The sequence below is a fragment of the Macrotis lagotis genome, chromosome 1 (assembly GCF_037893015.1).
Source record: "Macrotis lagotis isolate mMagLag1 chromosome 1, bilby.v1.9.chrom.fasta, whole genome shotgun sequence".
Taxonomy (NCBI): domain Eukaryota; kingdom Metazoa; phylum Chordata; class Mammalia; order Peramelemorphia; family Peramelidae; genus Macrotis; species Macrotis lagotis.
In genome coordinates, this window is record NC_133658.1 from 811,437,460 (window position 1) to 811,458,672 (window position 21,213).

Consider the following 21,213-nt stretch of genomic DNA (forward strand, 5'->3'; position numbering starts at 1 on the left):
GGAACAGTTGATATGGTGTTGGATGCCCAACAACTCCAGGAAAAAACACCAAGAACCAAAAAGAGGTCTGTATACATTTGTAGATCTGACCAAGGCCTTTGACACCACTGTCATGAGGGCTTATGGAAAATCATACCAGACAACAATCTCATGAAAGCACACATGCCTGGGTTCTGGATAGTGAATGATGATCTCAAGATTTCCCAGTCACCAATGAAGTGAAATAAGGCTGAGTCCTTGCTCCCATGCTTTTTAGCATGATGTTTTTCAGTCATGTTATCAAATGCCTTCAATGAGGATAAGCATGACTTCAAGGTCAGCTATCACTCTGACGATAAATAATTCTTCAATTTGAAAAGGCTACAGGTCAAGACCAAAGTACAGGGAGTGTTGATGCAAGATCTTCTGTTTTCAGATGACTGCACTCAATGCAGCTCTGAAGCTGAGAAGCAACAAAGTAAGAACTGATTCTCTGTTGCTTGTGCTAATTTTGGCTTTGGCCTAAGGAGTAACATCAAGAAAACACAGGTGCTCCTCAGCCAGTACCACACCATCTATATGTGGAATCATTGGTTACAGCAAATGGAAAAGTTCTGAATACTGTGGACAAGTTCACTTTCCTTGGTAGTGTCCTTTCCAGGAAGGTCCATATTGACGATGAGGTTGACACATGCATTGCCAAAGCTAGCTCAGTATTTGAGAGGCTCCAAAAGAAAGCATGGGAGAGAAGAAGTATTAAACTGACTACCAAAATGAAAGTCTGCAGAGCTGTTGTGCTGATCTCATTGTCCTGTGAAAACTGGACAATCTACCAGTGTCATGCCAGGAAACTGAATTTCTTTCACTTAAATTGTCTTAGGAAGATTATGAAGATCACCTGGCAGGAGAAGATACCAGACACTGAGGTCCTTTCTCAAGCTAAACCACCAATCATTCAAACATTACTACAGAGAGTGCAACTGTGATGGGTTGAGCACATTATTGGAATGTCAAATATACACTTGCCAAAAAATCATTTTATGGAGAACTCACACAGGGCTAGTGCTCACGGGGGTGGGGGGGGACAAGACAAGGATACCCTGAAGGTCTCTCTTAATAACTTTGGAATTATCATGCAGCATGGAAGACACTAGCACAGCATGGCATGCCCTCATCAATAAGAGTGTTACTTAACTGAATGAGTAAAAAGAAATCATGAGATCAGTAAGTTTAAAGTACCTACCCTGGGTGTTCACATGGACTATTTTTGCCTGACCTGTGGAAGAACATTCCAAGCTTGTATCTGTGTGATCAACCACAAACAGACACACTGTAATTTGTATCTCATGTAGTGATGTCTTATTTGATAACAAAGGACAAGAAGTTAACAGTGGGACAAGAAGTCAACAGCGGGACAAGACAACCAAAGAAGCTAGTGAGATCTGGAGTTGTGTTGAAAATCAGAGAGTAATCTGAAATATACAAGTAATAGTATAGGCTCTACTCTGCCATAATCAGACCATATCTGGGACACTGTGTTCACTTGTAAAAACTACATTTTAGCAAGGACATGATAAGCTAGAGCCTGTCCAGAAGAATGGCAACCAAAAATGATGACAGTTCTCAGCATCAAACAGTCCAATATGGGGACTGACTGAAGAAACTGGAAATGGAATGGATAGCCTCTCTAAGAGAAGATTCAGGGATGGCATGAGAGCTTTCTTCAAGTATATGAAGTGCTATCATGCAGAAAAAAGATTAGACTTACTCTGGTCCCAGAGGGAAGAGCTAGAAACAATGGATGGAAATTGGGAAGAAGCAAATTTAGGCTTCACTTGACATAGGAAAAACTTCCTAATAATTAGACCTATCCAAAGATAAAGGAGATTCACCCAGAAAAATAGTGAGTTTTCCCTCATCAAAGTCCTTCAAACAAATCTAGATAAAGTAGCTGGTTTGTATTGTATTAGATGGCTCCTTAGGTCCCTCCCAGCTTTGAACTTCTTCAAAGTGGAATTTGTACTAACTTAAGGCAACATACCCAACTTCTTGGTGTTATTTGTGATTGTTATTAATTTGATTAAGTCAGTGGACATTGGATGCTAGATATAGAGTTGGAAAGGACCTGAGATATCATCCAGTTCAACCTCATCATTTTACAAATGAGGAAATGGGGCCTGCTTTTACTGGCTATATCTGATGAAGTATCTCTCTTTTGTTCCCACTTGGAACTATCTGTGCTTCCATTTCTTCATCTATAAAATGAGGCTGTTGGATGAGATGGCCTGCCAGGTTCCTTCCAACACTAGATCTATAATCCCATGGTTACATAGTATATAATCATATAAATGACAACAAAAATTACATAAAGAAGTTTGATGAAAACTAAATTCAATAATCTTCCAGCTGATAGGAAGAGCTCAACAGATACAGTTCTTTAAGTGCCAATCAGTTGGTTTTATTTTTTTTGGTTTCGATTTTTGCAAAGCAATGGGGTTAAATGACTTGTCCAAGGTCACACAGCTAGGTAATTAGTAAGTGTCTGAGGTCACATTTGAACTCAGGACCTCCTACCTCCAGGGCAGGTACTCTATCCACTGTGGCTCTTAGCCACCCCATGCCAATCAGTTTTTGATGACCTTTCTTGCCAAACAGAATTTGGCTTATAAAGTGATTAACTATCATGTGAAAGAAAAAATCAAATTTGTTCTGAAAGGACCCAGAGGGCAGAAAAAGGATAAAGGGTCCCTCAGAACTCTAATTCCTATGACTTAGAAGTTACAGAATTAGAGACAGACCTCAGTGTCCAATATGAGTAAAAACTTCTTATTAAATGCAATGCATGACTTATTAAATATTATTGAGGTAATCAAATTTCTGATGGGGATCTTACTAAATGACCTCTGAGATCCCTTCCTCTTAAAATTCTCTGGAGATTTCTTATTATCCAAATAAATTTGAAGATGGAATTTTATGCTTTTATCTTCTACTCTTGTTTTCTTACCTACTCCTAAAACTAGGAACATCTCCCTTCTGCAAGAAAGAATAAACTACAAATAAACAAATAGACTAATTTTTTAAAAGTATGAAAAGTAGAAGAGTTGGAGTTTCAAGGAAAGAAAAGTAATGGCATGGAAGATAGTGGAAATTTCAGGACACAAGAGGCCTTATATCATCCTACAATACAGACATTTTTTCCTTAAAGTAAACATAACACAATTGGTGTAAATGGGTGTTCAATAAATATTATTTTAATTGTAATACAAATGTGATATTGTTAATTGTGTCACAAAGTGGCCAAGTCCTGAAACCAGGAATTAGCAAGTGGAGTCAGCACTTAAGTATTTCAACAGATGAAGATAGCCATCACAGGCTAACTATACAGTTCTTTCTAAGGAGGGGAAAAAATGTTTTTCAATAGGGATCCTGACTACTAGAAGGAAATATATGGACCTTCCATCTGCCATCTCTCTGCCTTTGCCCTGATCATCCACCATGCCTAGAATACATTCCCTTCTGGTTCAATCTCCTCCTACATGAAACTTCCTTAGCAACTTAAATGTCACCTCCTACATGAATATTTTAATTTTAAAGCTGAAGCTTTAAAATTATATTAGAAAAATAATCTTACCTATACTAAGATTAAACCTAAGATCAATGGCCCCTCCCAAAGGCTATTACCAAATAATGTCATGATAAATACTTTGAAGGCAAGTGGTAATGAATGTAATGGGGGAGCATGGATCTCAGAGAGGATTCAAGTCTTGCTTCTAATATATACTGTGTGTGTGATGCTGAAAAGTCAATTAACCTCTCAGTTCTCCAGATAGTTTTCTAAGACCATAAACTGCATATAAAGTGCCAATCTGCAATGGTAGAAGTTGTTTCCTCACCAGAAATATACCCCACATCAGTAAAATATGAATTAATCCCTTTCTCCCCTCAAAAAAAAATCTTTTGAAAATTTCATTTGTATCAGCAGTCAAAGTAAGAAAAGTTTAAATTTGTAATAATCCTAAGTCTTTCTATGTAGTAATAATACACAAATAACAATTTCCAGTGACCTCAAGAAGTGTGAGCCAGAAAATTTCATGATTCTTAAGCCCTCAAGTTAATAACTATGGACCTAACACATACACCTGTGATAAAATTAAAAGCAAAAAAAAAAAGGTTTAAAATGCCCACAAGAGGGTGCTGTTATACAATCCAATTCTTGAGATAACTAGTGAAGAAAAAATGTTAAAACAATTTGAGGTTTGGGGAGTGGTTTTTTTTTGTAAGGGGTTGATGAGTGTTGGGGACTTGATAAGGGAGCTTTAGAAAATACTATGTTTTTATTATTTTAATTTAAAATATTTTTCAGATAAATATAGTTAAGTAATTCAAATATAGCTCAATCAACCTGACTAAAGTAGTTGAATAGATTCATATCTAGATATAATTGCATACTAAACTGGAAGGGATTTCAGTGTGGTCATTTATATGCCTGTTGTTCAAAGAACAGTTTTCATCAGCTTAGTTGTAAAATGTTTAAATTTTCAGGCATGGTAACGCCTGAAAAACCATTTTCTTAGTTACAGAAGGGTCGTGGTATATTCTATAATATGTTTCATAATATCCTTGAAGTACTTTAGTATATTTAGGAAGTTGGATTACACAATATTTGTATACTATGATACAATTTTGCAAACAAATATATTTAGATATAAAGTGTTTAGGTATTATTTATATTTCAATATATTTCATTTAAAATAATACTACATATTGAGCCTGTTCAAATGGATACTTCCTCCACCAGAATAGATCATAGCCCTTCTAGATTTAGTCTGCAAGAGTACCTTTGTGGGAATTCTTTACCCCACAGTCAACCCTTTAAGCTGATCTATTGGCAACAAATATACATTAAATCATAACTAGTCAATGCCTTGCCCATTTAGTAGAACCTACCAAAATCTGCATTCTGTTACACAGTGTTTAAGAATTCAGGTTCTGGGGCATCCAAGTAGTGCAGTGGTTACAACAGAATCCCTGGAGTCAGGAGGACTTGAGTTCAAATTCAGCCTCAGACACTAATGTTTACTTAGCTGTTTGACTTTGGGGAAGTCACTTAACCCCCATTGCCTTGCAAAAAAAAAAAAAAGATTTCAGGTTCATTTCTACCATGAGGTAAGTTACAACAGGAGAACTTTTTTTGAGGCAATCAGGGTTAAGTGACTTTCTCAGCAACTTCCCCGGGATTATACACCTAGTAAGTGTCTAAAGTCTAGATTTTAACTCAGGTTCTATTGACTCAAAGGCCAATGCTCTGTCCACTGTACCATAAACTACTTCTACAGAAGGACTTTCATGAAGGGTTTTAGAATAACAAATTAAGTATTTGCATATACTAGAGTTCAACCAAACAACTTTTTACTACTTCATATACATGACCTTCCATCTCCCATCTCTGCCTTTGCCCTGCTCATCCACTAGGCCTAGAATACATTCCCTTCTCAGCTCAACCTCTTCTAACATGAAGCTTCCTTAGCAATTTAAATGTCACCTCCTACATGAAGCCTTTACTGATATTTCCAGTTCCTAGTGCCTCTCCCTCAATAGTTCATGTTATCTCCCCTCACTCAATGGCAAGCTCCTCCAGGTCTGGAACTATTTAATTTCATCATTGAATTGATTGTGTGTGTGTGTGTGTGTGTGTGTGTGTGTGTGTGTGTGTGTGTGTATGGATGGATGAATGGATGTTTATACCACCTATGTCTGAATAGAAACCTAGTAAAATTCTCAAAACCAAACTCATTATGAATAAATCAGGTTCACAATTTTTATAGTCTTCTTTAGCACAATATTAAGATGGTACTAAAATACCTACAAGAGCAACAATAGATAGAAAAAGTTCCTAGAAAAATCACTTTTACAAATTAATACTTACGATGTAATTCTGAGTTGGTGGTGAGGTAGATTGGTAGGTAGGCTTTGTTGAGGTATCTGTGTCTATGTTTAAATAGTGTTTGTGAAGTTATCACAGATCTAATGAGGCTGAGGGAAGGAAAGAAGAAATTTTTTTGTCCATTAAATCATAGGCATAAAGGAAAGACTAATAAGCAGTAGGATGAAGAATTGAGAAGTGTCATTGCCATAACATCTTCGACAAGGCTCCTAGGAAACTACAGGATTCAAAGAAATAGACAGCAAAGTGTCAGGAGAAAATTTACTAGAAATAATGAAGAAAGAAGCAAATCAGTAAAGCCTAGAGTCTACCCATTTATGCGTTAGTATGATGTGTATACCCCTAAAACAGTATGGGAACATGTTTATTCAATTCAGAGTAATTACACTGGAGATACAAAGGGGATAGAGAATGTCTGGAAAAGGCCTCTCTTAGGAGTATAGCAGAGTAAGGTAAGACTAATAAAGAGTTACAGAGAAGAAAATTCAGCTCAATACGAGGAAGAACTATATACATATATCAATGGGAACTGTCCAATAATACAATGGATTGCCTCCTGAAGTAAGGCTTTCCCTGTCACTAGAAACATTTAGGTATGTAATGAGAGTATGAAGATTTATTAGGCATGAACAAGGTAGAAAAGAATACTATACAGAGTGGAATGAGTAGTGTGTAATTAGGCCTCTGAAGTTCCCTTATGAGGATTTAATTGAATTGAGAGATGGCATTAGTTTTCTCTAGGCAAGTTTAAACATTATTCCTTCCTAAATCCCTACCATATATTGCCATCTCCAGGAACTTTGAAGCTTCACTTTATAGCTATATGCCAAGAAATAAGAATTTTCTGGTATTAAAAAGGTGCTATTATAAAAAAGTAATATGAAAATATATCTTTTACTCCACCTCTCTCTACAGTCATCTTCTCTACTCCTCAACCTCAGTTCTGGAGAAGCTTATCCTTCTCCATAGGCTCCAAAGGCCCCTATGCATATCCACCAATCTAGATGCCACCATAGATTGCCAACATCATGTACAAAAAATAACACCTAGAAGTTCTAAAGAGAAAAAGAATCTTGTGATTTTATCACAAGGAAAAATAGCCAGTAATAAAATCTTTGACCTCAAATAAATATACCTGCACACAATATGGTTTTAAGTAGATACTGACCTATAGAGATCAGTCAACAAGAATTTATTAAGTATTTATTATGTGGCAGGCACATTACCAAGTACTAGAAATACAAATACAAGCAAAAAGACAGTCTATGACCTCAAGAAGCCTATATCCTAATGGTGGAAGACAACATATAAAAAAAGCTGAAGGTGGGGAGGGAGAGGAGAAGGGAAAAAAGGAGAAGGGTGGGAAGGTGGGATGAAGGGCATGATGAAGTCCAGAGGAACACTGTCTGATAGAAAAATGAAAAGATGGATGGCCTGGGGGACCTCCTCAAAATGGAAGATTCTGAAAGGAGCCACTGAAGGATTCGTGAAATTGATAATTTAAAAGGCCTTGCTAGTCTAAGTAAAAGACAGAAATAGTATACACCCATCTCAACAAAAAGAACTTGAAATGTGCCATTAACCCCTGAACCATGTTGACCCATATGTTCTCACCCAAGAGAATTAACATTTTTTCCTACCCAGCCCCAACACTGTGCAGAGCCACCACAGGAAATAAGATTTTCAGTCAACGGTCCTAGCAACTCAGGACAGAAGCAGAAAACAGCAGTGACAGATGCCACAAAATCAAGGGGACTCAAGGTTCAGGAAAAAGATCTCCAAAGGATGGAACTGAAAAGATGCAAGTATAGCAAAGCTCTTGTGCTAGCCTTGGAGCAATTAGATTACCCAATGGTTAGAGTGCTGGCCCTTAAGTTAAGAAACTCATCTCCTTAAGTTCAAATCTGGCTTCAGACAATTACTAGCTGGGTAACCTGGACAAGTCACTTCACCCTGTTTACCTCTATAAAATGAGCTGTAGAAGAAAATAGTAAACCACTCTAGTTCTTAGTCAAGAAAATGCCAAATGGGGTTGGACAAGACTAAAAATGAGTTGAAACAAACAATGTATGTGCTGCACTTGAGACTGAAGGAATACCAACAGGAAAGAGAGACTGACTGTCAGACAAGCCTTTCTCCCTTAGAAGCAGTGAGTTTTCCCCTTCTTTCCCATGTAAGTGAGACTGTAGAAGATTTTACCCTTTCCTGTATGGGGAATCTGGGGATTGTCACATTACTTGATTTTCTCTAATTTGTTTTGCTATCTGGTTATAATATTTTGATATTTGATTTATAGTTTCTGCCTGGGAATGCTAGCAACAAATGTACTAAATGAGGGCTACAGTTAAATATAGGTTTCCTAATTTAAAACCAAATAGTAGTGTGATTCCAGAAGTCAATAAGATACCCATTACATTTAATAATTTTGAAAATCAAAATAATGCACAATTTAAGTAGCCAAGAGAGGTGCAAATACCATATTATATAAAGTACAAAGGAGGGGGAAAAAATTCTTGATCAACTTAATGAATGAATCAGTGAAAATTCCCTAGAGGAAATAGAATTTGAATTGCGTTAAAGAATGAGTAGAAACTCAACCAGAAATCATTTTAGAGATACTTTTGTCACAGTAGACATGAAGGGCAAAGGAAAAACACCATCAACAAAGACAGCTACATTTTAAGTGGAAACATGCTACAAAGGATGAAAAAGTAAATAAATTCTATAAAGACTTTTATATGCTCATCTAAATCAAATCAATAGATAACAGAGCTTTTAAAAAGTAGAATGAGCTATCTCAGGAGCTTCCCCCTCTCTGAAGGTCTTCTAGCAAAGACTTATGAGATATATTCTACCAAGGAAATATTTTCATATTCGGGTTGGATTAAATGACTTCTGAAGTTGCTTCCAACTTTGAGAATCTGTGATAATTTGAAACTCCAAAGGCTTCCTCATTCCTGACTTTGTCCCCTCTTTGGAAGCCTAGGGACCTCTTCTCCAAATAATAAAATAAAATACATAGGATTTAAAAGGAAACCAGTTATATTGAAATATAGTTATCAAATATTTTTTTTCAAAAACAAGCTCCCAGGTCTTCAGTTAAGAAGCTCTACTTTAGCATATGATACTCTTTTTGACTTTTAAGGTACTTCACAGTTTGGCTACAACTCCCTCATGTACTTTAACAGCCAGCTTGCTGTCCTTCCCAGACAACATTCCATCTCCCATCTCCATGCCTTGTATAGATTGTCTTCAATTCCTACAATGTAATCCCTCCTCATTTATATTAGACTCTAGCTTCCTGCAAAACTTCTAAGGGTCATCTCCTACACATCTGTCCTTGGACCATCCCTACCCTCCAGCCATTAGTGCCTCTCCTCTAATGACCTTATATTGTATATGGTTTGAATTTACTTGCATTGTTTCACCTTATAGGGCAATTTCGTTTTTTCTTTGTATCCCTAGCTGCTGAGATACACTATACATTAACATTTGTTGATGGATTATTACAAACACTTGAATGAATAAATGATGAGTCTAAAAAATAAAACTAAGGTCTGCATTACTCTGTTATCACTTTGAGAGATAACATGACTACTTCTGACTGTTTTTTAAAAAATATTTGATCAAATAAGATATATACATGCCATCTTAAAGGCTTTTAGTATACTCTGAAAAATAAAGCCTTTACAGAATTCTGATACAGTAAATAAGAAAACAAATGTCTATGGGGAATTCCACAATAAAATGTACAATCTATTGTCAAACTGTCTCAGGAGGCTTACTTCCAATGTTAAAAACTATACTCTACACCAGAAAAACATCAACCTTATTGTTTTAAAGGTCATTTTGAAAAGATACAGGAAGGGAGGAGGATATCCTCACATGAAACTAAAAAATTCTACACAATAACTACAAGGTAAAGAATTAGAGAGCAACTTCCTGTGATTAGATTCTGGTTCCTTTGCTACAGGATTACTATCTTTATGAACAACTGTTCATAAAGTTCCTGGTTGTTCCTGAAGATAAATGGAGAATTTCTTTTAATGTTTATAGATTGCTCTTTAATTCCCACCAGCCAGCATATTCAATATGTCTTATGTGGAAAGGGAGTCACTTAAGGCCACAGGGAGTAACAGGTGACTCCCCATGTGTAACCCTGACAGGCCAACATGACCTGAATGGGCTAAAATCCAATTCAACAAAGACAGCATTAAGGACCTATAACTTGTACTATATCAGGTAACTCAATTCTGCCTTAAAAATCACATTTTTTGGTTTTATTATCTTATCTTTATATTAGAAAATTATCATTGAAAAGTACAAACCAATCCAGAAAGCATCATGGCATAATTCAAATTATGTTCAGAAACTGATAGATGGGAGCAAAAATTAATTCAAAGTATGATTTTCCTTAGAGATCTCACCATAGACTTATTGCCACAATACTTCATTTTTCATCATACACACACACACACACACACACACACACACATACACACACACAACTATGAAAAACTATGTCATATTGCCCTGGAGTCAGAAGGACCTGAGTTCAAATCCAGCCTCAGACACTTAATAATTGCCTAGCTGTGTGACCTTGGGCAAGTCACTCTTAACCCCATTTCCTTAAATAAATAAAAAAATTTAAAAAAAGAAAAACTATGTCATCTTCATGGCACTTTCTTATACTGAACTATATAGTACTAAAGTTCTGCATTCTATTAAAAATTCTAATATTCTATTGATAATGGCAGATAATTAGATAAAATTATCTAAAAAACAATATAAATATTCTTTAAGGTACTTTTTCAATAAAGCTCATTTTCAAATAAAAAAGAAAAAAAACACTCAAAAATAACCAAGACAAGTTTCAATCCAAAGAGTCATTTCTTTTAAAATATCTGTCAAAATCTCTTAAGGTTAGACTCTTGAATAGAGCAAAGTTGCCACACAGCATTCTTTCATACACATCAGCAGGTAACTGCTATCAATAAGGCTTCTGGGACACCACCCACAAAACAGAAGCTATTTTTGCTGAGGGCTGCAGAGGCAAACAGGCAGGAGAGTGGTCCATGTGACCCACAAACAACACCCCCCACACTTTCCATTCACCTAGAAACAAGTTAAGAATCAGCTGGTGTTTTCCAGCCATCAGTTAGTTAAAAATCTTAGCTCACTGTGAATTATTTAGTATACTGACTCTCCATCTCAAACTAAAACCTTGTAATTCTGAGTGACCCACACCAAGTCCCACCCCACCCCTTGTCACATGAAGTTTATACAATTCAGTCAGGTTCCAGAATTTTACTCATTATCAGTAAGAGTTGTCTTATTTCTACCCTTAGAGATCAAGTTCCTAGCTTCAATAGTTGATATACTCTATTAAGAGCTGTGGCATGAGAGATAACTGACAATATTTTGTGGTCTCAGGAATTAATCTGAAACTACCGGGGTGGGGGGGGGTGTATTACAAAGAAATGAAAGGTAACTAACTATTCAAAATACCAACTTAAATCAGTATATTTTGAAGCAAATTCCTCAATTATCATAATTATCCAATTACTATGATTATATTCCCCTCCTTTATAATTATCAATTTTATAGACTGACAGATGGCAGCTGGAGCTGATTTTCTACAACCTGTAATCCCTAAGGTGTATTTTAGAATATTCTTTTTCAATTGTTTTTAAAAATAAAAATTTTTAAGAACACAGGACAAATCTTCCCTTCCCCAAATCCTAGTTTCCCTCACTTGATTAGAATAACCACCCAAAAGGGAAACTTCAGCAAGGAACCCTGAACGTAATGTAAACATATGAACATAGTTGGAAAACAATGGAAAAAGCCCAGGGGAGGCAAGGAAAAAGGAAAGCTATAAGTGCTATTCCTGGCTGCCACTATTTAAATCACAACCATACACAATCTAATATGAAGATTATTAGTGTGTAAACAAAGCATAGCCAAGGGCTGAGGAGAATCTAAAATAATCTTAAATAGATACTAACTTCCATTTCTTAAACAGAATGAAGCAATATATTGTAATGGGAAACATCAGGAGATTTGATAAGGATCTTCCACATCATATCTATCATTTTTTTGTATTGCTTAGTACGGTCAAATCAACAAACATTGGTTATGCAGCTAGTGTGATACACTAATAAAAACAAAGACAGTTCCAGTCTTCAAGGAGCTTAATTCTAACAGGGAAGACAATACACACAAGAAAGCTAAAAGGGAAAATACCCAGAGTGATGGCATGTAAGAAAAGTTCCAAAGAAGTCAAAAGCAGTACAGTCATGGAAGATGTAGAGAAAAAAAAGCATGCTGAGCCCCCTTTTTAAATAGAACCCATGGTTCTACCCTTCAGTCAAAGGGGGGAAAGTATACTGATGGGACATGGGTACCAAGCAGATTAACTCTGCAGCAAAATGAGCTTTCCCAAAGTTGAGCTTGTGGGATGGAAACTAGTAGATCTATTGTGACAATTTACTCCTCTTTTCAATTTAAAGCTCTTTTGATTAGACAAATTTATTCTTCTTGATCTTCACTAAATTTCTTCCATCAATCCTTCCTTTTAGGCTACATATTCAAATAATATTCTTTGATATCATCTTCAAAAACATAATTTCCGTCTCTTCTCATGTCATATCATCTCCATTTAGTAACAATGATTAAAAAACCATCGCCTATAAGCTTAGGTGTTCAATTTCCTGTCCAGGACTTCATCTCTTTTTTTTTTAGTTTGGTTTTTTTTTTTGCTTTTGTTTAGCAGTGGGATTAAGTGATTTGCCCAAGGTCACATAGTTATATAATTATTAAGTATCTGAGGCTGGATTTAAACTCAAGGTCCTCCTGATTCCAAGGCCAGTGCTCTATCCACTGTGCCATGTAGCTGCCCTGACTTCATCTCTCTTAAGAAGTTTGCTTAGTACCTTCTGGGGAGACTATCTATGCCCAAGAGAATCACTACAAGTGGACTTGGTCATCAAGTTTCACAGGTCTTTCTATCAGATCCAAGACACATGGTAATAGACTCCAGTGCATTGGCAGCAGTCTTTGGTTCAGACCCCAGTGGCAGCAAAGTGGTCAGATACGGGAAAGTGGACACCAGCATGAACAGTGGCAAATGTAAAGGAACGTCCATGGTAGCCTTTTTCCTTACAATAATCTAAAACTAATTGGCCTTTTTACATTGCTACCAACACAGCTGCTGATGATCATTGGACAGCTCCTTCCCAGGGAAGGTTAAGAACAGTGATACAAAACTTCAATAGGGGCAGGGGGAAGAAGGCAGAAAGTATCACAACTTGACACTATATACTGACTTAGAAACATATATTGGGGGAAGCTCAATTGCAAAGTGGAATCAGGAGCACTTGAGTTCAAATCCATTTTCAGGCACTTGATACTAGCTGTGTGATCTTGGGTAAGTCATTTAACCCCATTCTCCCCCCCCCAAAAAAGAAAGAAAATCACATATTAACATTATGTTCTATTATTTTCTTTTTTTTTTAATTTTAGGGCAATGGGGTTAAGAGTGACTTGCCCAAGGTCACACAGCTAGGCAATTATTAAGTGTTTGAGGCCACATTTGAACTTGGGGTTGATGCTCTATCCACTGTGTCACCTAGCTGCCCCTCAATTTCCCAATTACATTTTAATCCAGTGGGTCTATGGATAACAGGTTGAGTGCTGATACCTATGGATTAGAGGAATATAGGTGTTGTTGGGAAACAGTTTGATTTCTGGCAATAGAAAGTAGGGGAAATGGTCTACCCAGACAACACAGTGGGCACTAGCATAAACAGTGGCAAAGAGAGACCCAGGACAGTCCCTCCCCTTTTTATACTGTAATCTGGAACTGGTAAATCACATTCAGATTGCAACCAGCAAGACCTAGGGGGTAACCATTAGAAAACTGTTAAAGCATAATTCTGAACATTGACTTTGGACACTGGAACATGCTGTATGTAACAGAATTTTGATCTTTCAGTTATATAACATCAGAAAACTATCCTGTGATGAGGACTGGTAAATGTACAGGAAGTCTCATGACTTTCCTAGTGCTGTTTCATGGTCACAACAGGAGGCCCACTATAAACAGCAAAGATGTGGTATCAACCACAGGGACAAAATCATTTTGATGTGGGATTTAGTCTTTAACATAAAGAGGTAAAGACTGGGGGTTTTGGTCTTTGTCTTCCTGTATTTAGTCACTCTTTCAGGGGCTAATTGAGTAGTCTGTTTCTTTTATTTTGTTTTTTCTTTATTTGAGATTTAGTTTCTTCCTTCTCCAGTGCTGCCTGCCAGGCTAATAGCATCCCAAACTCAGGATTGTCCAATAACAGTCCTAAAACACTATAACTGACAAAAGATACTCTGAAAGAGTTTTAGAGCCTTGCCACCAAGAATTGGGATAATGTCAGAATAATAGCTACCAGCAACCTGTTGTACACAAGCTGGGCTAGTTCTTTTCCTTAAAAAAAAAAATACTGAAGGGGCGGCTAGGTGGCGAAGTGGATAAAGCACCAGCCCTGTAGTCAGGAGTACCTGGGTTCAAATCCCATCTCAGACACTTAATAATTACCTAGCTTTGTGGCCTTGGGCAAGCCACTGAACCCCATTTGCCTTGCAAAAACCTAAAAAAAAAAATTAAACCATCTTTGAGACTTGAGTTCAGGGAATTAGCAGTTCAGTTGTCCATTTCTAAGTAGAAAAAGTCACTAAACGCTCCAGTTCCTTGCTGACATATAACCAGCAGACTACCACAAACAAGAATAAAGCTCAAATGAATCAACAGTGTCCTAAGAACTATGTAGGTGGGAGAAATTTAGTGCCATGTGTCCAGGGAAGACCTTAAGAAGAAGAGACATTGGGTGGGACTTAAGGAATTAACAGAATATTTTTACAGACAAGGAGAAATATAATAAAGGATACATATGAAGAAAAGCTACTAGAATAGTTAGGTGATATTGAAGTTTATGTCTGAACTTAGTACAGTAGGAATGAAAAGAAATAGAACAGAAAAAAATGGTGATATTACTAGTAAGGAAGCAAGATTCAAATAGATAGCCTCTGATGTCTTCTAAGTGCAGAGAAAAGAAGAGGTAAAAAGTGGCTGGAAGCTGAATTTCTTCTGAAAGTTTATAAGGTAACTGTGAGGGAGAATTTTGAAGACTGTGGATCAAAAACACTGGGATAAAAAATGCCAGTGAACCTGAGAAAAGGAAAATTCAAATGCTTACTATATAAAACCTCCTGGTTTGCCACTGCAGTAGGAATCAAAACAATAGATTAAAAGGGTTTTGAATTGGAAAGGTGGAAGCAAGGAGATGGGAAGGATAGAAAATAAGCTTCTGTTCACTGAAAAAGAAAAATAAAACTAAGTTAAAAAATTCAAAAACCAAAATGTATATCATCCCAGCTGAAGACTAGAAGAATCCCCAAATCATATGTGGTTTTATATATTAATTTATATAATCTCTCCCTATAGAAATTTTTCTTTTTTAATAATGTTTTTACCAGGCTGCTAACTAAAAATTATTTTGAAGTTTCTAAGTGATCTCTCTGACAAGAGGCATGCTGGCCCGAGAACAGGTTAAAAGGCTGAAAGAAACTTAAAATTTTAAATGGGGCACATGTAATTCTTATGTAGTTAACAACAACCTACTGTATTGTTTATATGTTAAGTTCAAAATTCATAAAATTTCTGCTAATCAGAAAAGAATTCCTAGAGGAGTGATTTAGGGCTTTTTGAATTACATAAAAGAATTAAGTTGGGGGCAGCTAGGTGGCACAATGGATAGAGCACCAGTCCTGGAGTCAGGAGGACCTGAATTCAAATCTCGACCTCAGACACTTAATAATTGCCAAGCTGTGTGACCTTGGGCAAGTCACTTAACCACATTGCCTTAAATAAAAAGAATTAAGTTGGTGAATAAAGCCCAAAGAATCTTCTAAGTATATTTGAATTAAAGAGTTAGGTGGATGACCAAGAAAACAAAAAGAAAGAGGTTATATAAAAAACAAAGTTAATGAACACAGAAATTTTCTCCTCTGATAGTTGAGCAATAGCTCTATGTGAAAAGCCTATTTAACACATGACAAAAATAGTGTGAGTACATTCATGAATGGATATAATTTCTTAAACCTCTACCAAAAGAGAAGTGAAAGAATAGAAATATTATCATGATCATTTAATATCCCTGAAACAGAGAACAGGATTTGAAATAAGGCAAAACAAAGCGTAGGTTTTTAAAAAATAATTTAATGGTGGAGGGAGGAATGAATTAATGGCTTTTTACTGAACACTTAATATATTTTTAAAAGTCAGTCATTTTTAAAAGTTCAAATTATTTTTAAAAGATATAAAACCAAAAGACAAATTTTAAATCTGCCATGAACCTTAGCTATTCCTATAAGGGTCATTAATATTTTAAGTCAATTGTACGTGAAAAAGGAAATACTCACTGCCAAAAGGAGAGGAATAATTTTCATTACTTTCTGTAGCTTCTCAAAGAAAGGAAGAAGCCCCTCATTGTAAAGGAAGTAACCATTTCCGAGAGTTTTAAAAGGGAATGTCTGCAGTGTGACCCATGGTGTACAATGCATAAAAATAAAAATTCACTAATAAACAAGTACTTCCTCACTTTCCCATCTGCTGAGTAAGAACCATTGTGTCTTGATTGTCATTCCTTGTTTAAATTAGGTTATTAAATCATAGTGATCTCTGCCAAATACTCCAGTTGTATACTATTAGGAAAATATATCCAAAGTAAGCCAATTCTATGACAAACACCAACACTATTAAAAAAAAAAACCTTAAGATTGAGATTTAACTGTTACTTAATTGGCACCAAGGGAAGCTTTTAAGTACTTTGTTTTTTCCTTCTTAATTTTTTGGAGATTGAAAACACAATTGCACATTGTTAGTATCCCTCTCTCCATTTCTATCCTCTTTACCACCCAAAAATTACGGCTCTGTTATAACCTAAGTGACTTCAACAGATCACACTCTCCAAATCTACCTCAGCTTGTTTATAGAATGTCAGATGAAAACTGTGCATAGTACTAGTAGAATCAAAGTAATAACATTAATAGGTCCATAATCCAGAGAGATTAAAGAAAGAGGAAACACACCTAGATATGCAAAAATATCTATACCAGCTCTTTTTGTAGCGACAAAGAAGCTGAAGGAACAAGGCACCCTGGAAAAGACAGGAGGCAATATGTACCAGACAAATCAAACCACCACCACCACTACCACCACTACCTTGATCCCTATTTCCCTTCAAATCATGATGGAGACATGAATCCAAGAGCCTTGGGAGTAATGACCTTAAACAATGTCATTAAAGGAGAAGCATTACTATCTGCTTTGCTGCTGCTCCCTGAGGACCATGGGACTTTGTATTGACTTGTAGCTTAAACCTCAATATGTTGTTGCCCTCTCCCCCATTAGAATATAAATTCTTGGAAAGCAAGGGCTATTTTTATACTTATATTTTTTATGTTTTATATTTATATTTATATCCTTAGCACAGTGCTGCTTTGCATATAGTAAGTTCTTAACAAATGCATCATGCATTCAAAAAACTAGAAACTAAAGAGTTCCCCATCAACTGGGAAGTGACTGAACAAATGATGGTACACAAATGAATGGAATATCACTGCATCATAAGAAATGATGAAAGGGACAGTTTCAAAGAAATGTGATGAAGGCAATGCCCCACCATATTTCCAGAAGACTAACAAAAAGCATGCTACCTACTCCTCCTAACTGAGAAGTAATGGACTCAAGATGTAGAACGATACAATTGTTAATAAATGACTAATGCGATAATTTGTTTTGCTTAATTATTTATACTTCTTCCAAGAGTTTTTTTTGTCTTTTTTTTAATGGAAAGGACTTGTTATATATACTTATCAATTTTTTTAATTTAAAAATCAAATACAAATTATTTCAAAGTACCTTCTAACTAAATCTTTCAGTCCTGTTTATTGCTAAGCTACTATAACTTTAAGTACCGGAAAGAGCAGTACAGCATTAAGTGGAGTAATGGCTCCCTATACTTCAAAATGTGTTTCTTCTTGGAGGCATTGCATTCACTTCTGCCTATTAATTATATAATCTCCTGTTTTTTACCTTTCATCCTAGATATAAAGCACCTCTGACATCTGACATTGATATGCACAGGGGAATCTTTAGGACAGCATATCATCTAATATATGCAGGATAACACAAATTAAGAATTTGTGAAAGGTAAAAATTCAAATTCCTATAATTTACTAAGATTTACTTGAACATTTTATTTATAAATAAAAGTCAAAGGAACCTTGGTATTATTATTCATTATTACTACTACTACTACTACTACTACTACTACTACTACTACTACTACTACTTAGGGAACTAAGCCTTAAATCCAAAGAGTCAAACTTCTCATGTAAGTGGTTAACTGAAAGAAATTAGTATAATTTTTACATTTAATTGTGCTTTAAAAAAAGAAAACCATTCTTTTCTCTTTTCCCTTAATCATAATTCCTCATACCAAAAATGATTAATCTGTAACATGTTAAACATAACTTTGTATGTACAATATTCACCTGACTGTTGGCCACTGAGTGGTGGGGGTGGGAAGGGAGGGTGTAAGGAAATTATGCAACTTTAAAATATGCATATGCATGTGGATGAATGTTGAAAAAAATTTTAAATATATAATTGGAAAAATAAAATATCAATAAAAAAAGAAAACCATCCATTGTATAACTAAATATAATTAATTACAACCCATCCATATTTTGATAGATTCATAATCTCATCAAGGTGAATATTCCCTCCATTGGTATAAATTGCAACATAGCCATGCTTTCTGAACTATGTAATCTAATTCAAAAGTCTATCAAAAGTAATTCCCATAGACTAAAGGCCTTCAGCTGTCCATTTGTTATCTTTGCTCATATTACATGATGGTTTAACTTCTTTTCCTATATTTCTTCAGTGATATCATTCTATAACTTCATATGAAGCATAGGTGTACAACCTTTTAGCTCTTCTGGGCTACACTGCCTAACAAAAACTTGTCAAAAGTCACACATAAAATTTAATTTATATTTATTTATGACTATAATATAACCCAAATTACCAATTAGTATAATAATAAAGTACAAAAACATAATAATAAATTATAATAATAATATATATAATAATCAAACATTTACTTTCATTTTTTCTTTTTTTGGCAAGGCAATGGGGTTAAATGACTTGCCCAAGGTCACACAGCTAGGCAATTATCAAGTGTCTGAGGCCACATTTGAACTCAGGTCCTCCTGACTCCAGGGCTGGTGCTCTATCCACTGCACCACCTAGATGGCCCCCAAACATTTACTTTCTAAACAAAAAATTAAAAACATGCCATTTTTCATGTGAACACTGAGCCTGCTTTTTCCATACCTAATTCCCATATGCCTATCTTTTGCAAAAATCAAAAAACAAAAAACTCAAACAGTCTGTGGGACCATACAATGTTAGTAATATGAAAAAGTTGAGCTGTGTTAGGTAAGGGGTTAAACTGGTCTGTGATGCTGCAATATTGATGCATGTGCTCACTGGGGCCTTCATGTTCCAGATATGGGCTGAAGGCCACATGAATGGACTTTGAAGGTCACATGCAGTTCTGTGGGCCTTTGGTTGGACACACCTGATATAGAAGGAACCAAACAGGTCACTGAATCCAACCACTTTATTTTCCAAATGAGAAAACTAAGGACACAAATAAAGACAAAACAACCATGTACAAACAAGCTATATTTAGAGACAAAAATGAAAATGATCAGTTAAGGAAAAGCACTAAGAAGTACATAAGCCTCTAATGCTAAACTTCTGGAAATTATATATAAAAATTTTTCCAGAAATATAAGAAACACATGGCAAAGTAAAGTAGCAAATCCACTGAAGACCAATAGAATGAAATTTCATTGTTAGTTCATCAAGAAACATGGTAGTCAGATTTCAAAATCACAATATTAAATAAAGTTTAAAGGAATCAAGAGGAGAAAAAAATCTTTTCCATATTCCAAGGGAAATTATTCAAAGATTAATATGTGAATGCAAAGAAAATAAAAAAAATTAAAGGACAGTTTTAAAAAGCAAAGATCAGTTGGCAGCCTAAAAACCTAGCCTGCAAAGCTGAGTCTAAATATTATAGAAAATAATTGGACATTCATTCAGCAAAAGTGAATGTGTCTGGGTACAGTACCGACCCTGAAGTCAGAAGTTCAAATCTAGCTTTAGACATTTTCTAGCTGTGTGACACTTAACCCTGAATGCCTAGCATCCAGGGTCATCTCCAGCTATCATGATTCATATCTTATCACAGGACCCAGATGGCTCCGGAGGAGAAAGTGAGGCTGGTGATTTAGCACAGTCCCTCTCACTGATGTCATAGTCTTCTTTGAGAAGGACAAACATCATCATCAATTAGGTCCATGTGCCAAGGATTACTAAACTCTATTCTAATCCTTAATTGTTGAAGTTAATGCAACATTAACATTCTTCAAAGACTGGTTAAAATGTTTCTATTTCTTTCCACTGAGAGTCAAAACTCCCATTGCACAACATATAAGCAACAACATAGTTTTAGAACCACTGGTCTCAAAAGTATATACAAAGTACTTTAGCTAAGAGAATTATTCCTCTACTTTCCCTCTAGTCTGCAGAAGATTAAGTTACCAAAATGTTTTAAATTACCCTCTCTTCAGTATATTACTTTTCTTTCTGCAAAGCAAAAGCTCAAAAAAGGAAAGAAACTTCATGCCTTTCCCCCAACCAGAAGCTTCCCTGAATTTTTTTTGGAAGAGGGGAAGTAACAAAAGCACCCCATACTTAAAATTTAACTCCTTAGCTATATTGCAAATGAACTAAAATTTCCATCTACTGATTCACTTAGCTACATTGGCTACCTCTGATAAAAAAAAAATTGTAACCATAAAAATCTGAGTTTATACCAGAAATTTCTTTTTCTTCATTCCCAAAAAAAAACAATTTGAAATAATATTGATGCAGATCAATAATAATAGATAGCATTTATATAATGCCTACTATGTGCCAGACACTGTGGGAAGCTCTTTATATTTATTATCTCATTTGATACCTAAGTACCTAAGAGGTTATTATCATCCCCATTTTAAAGATGAGGAAACAAATAGAACTTAACATAGGATCACACAGCTAGTAAATTAGATCTTCCTAATTCTAGGCCTGGTTTGGAAATTTTGTTTATGAGATA

General features: G+C 35.6%; 1 protein-coding gene across 2 annotated transcripts in view; it reads right to left on the reverse strand.

Annotated features, from left to right (window-relative positions):
• PRCP (prolylcarboxypeptidase) overlaps nucleotides 1-21,213 on the reverse strand; it is an 87,331-nt gene that overhangs the window by 55,204 nt on the left and 10,914 nt on the right. The window contains exon 1 of one of the 2 annotated variants that reach the window (XM_074217005.1): nucleotides 5,906-5,981. The exons of the other annotated variant lie outside the window; for it this stretch is intronic. The gene's annotated coding sequence lies outside the window, so the exon portion shown is untranslated. Of the gene's footprint in view, nucleotides 1-5,905; nucleotides 5,982-21,213 lie in introns of those variants that run through there. 2 annotated transcript variants of the gene reach the window in all.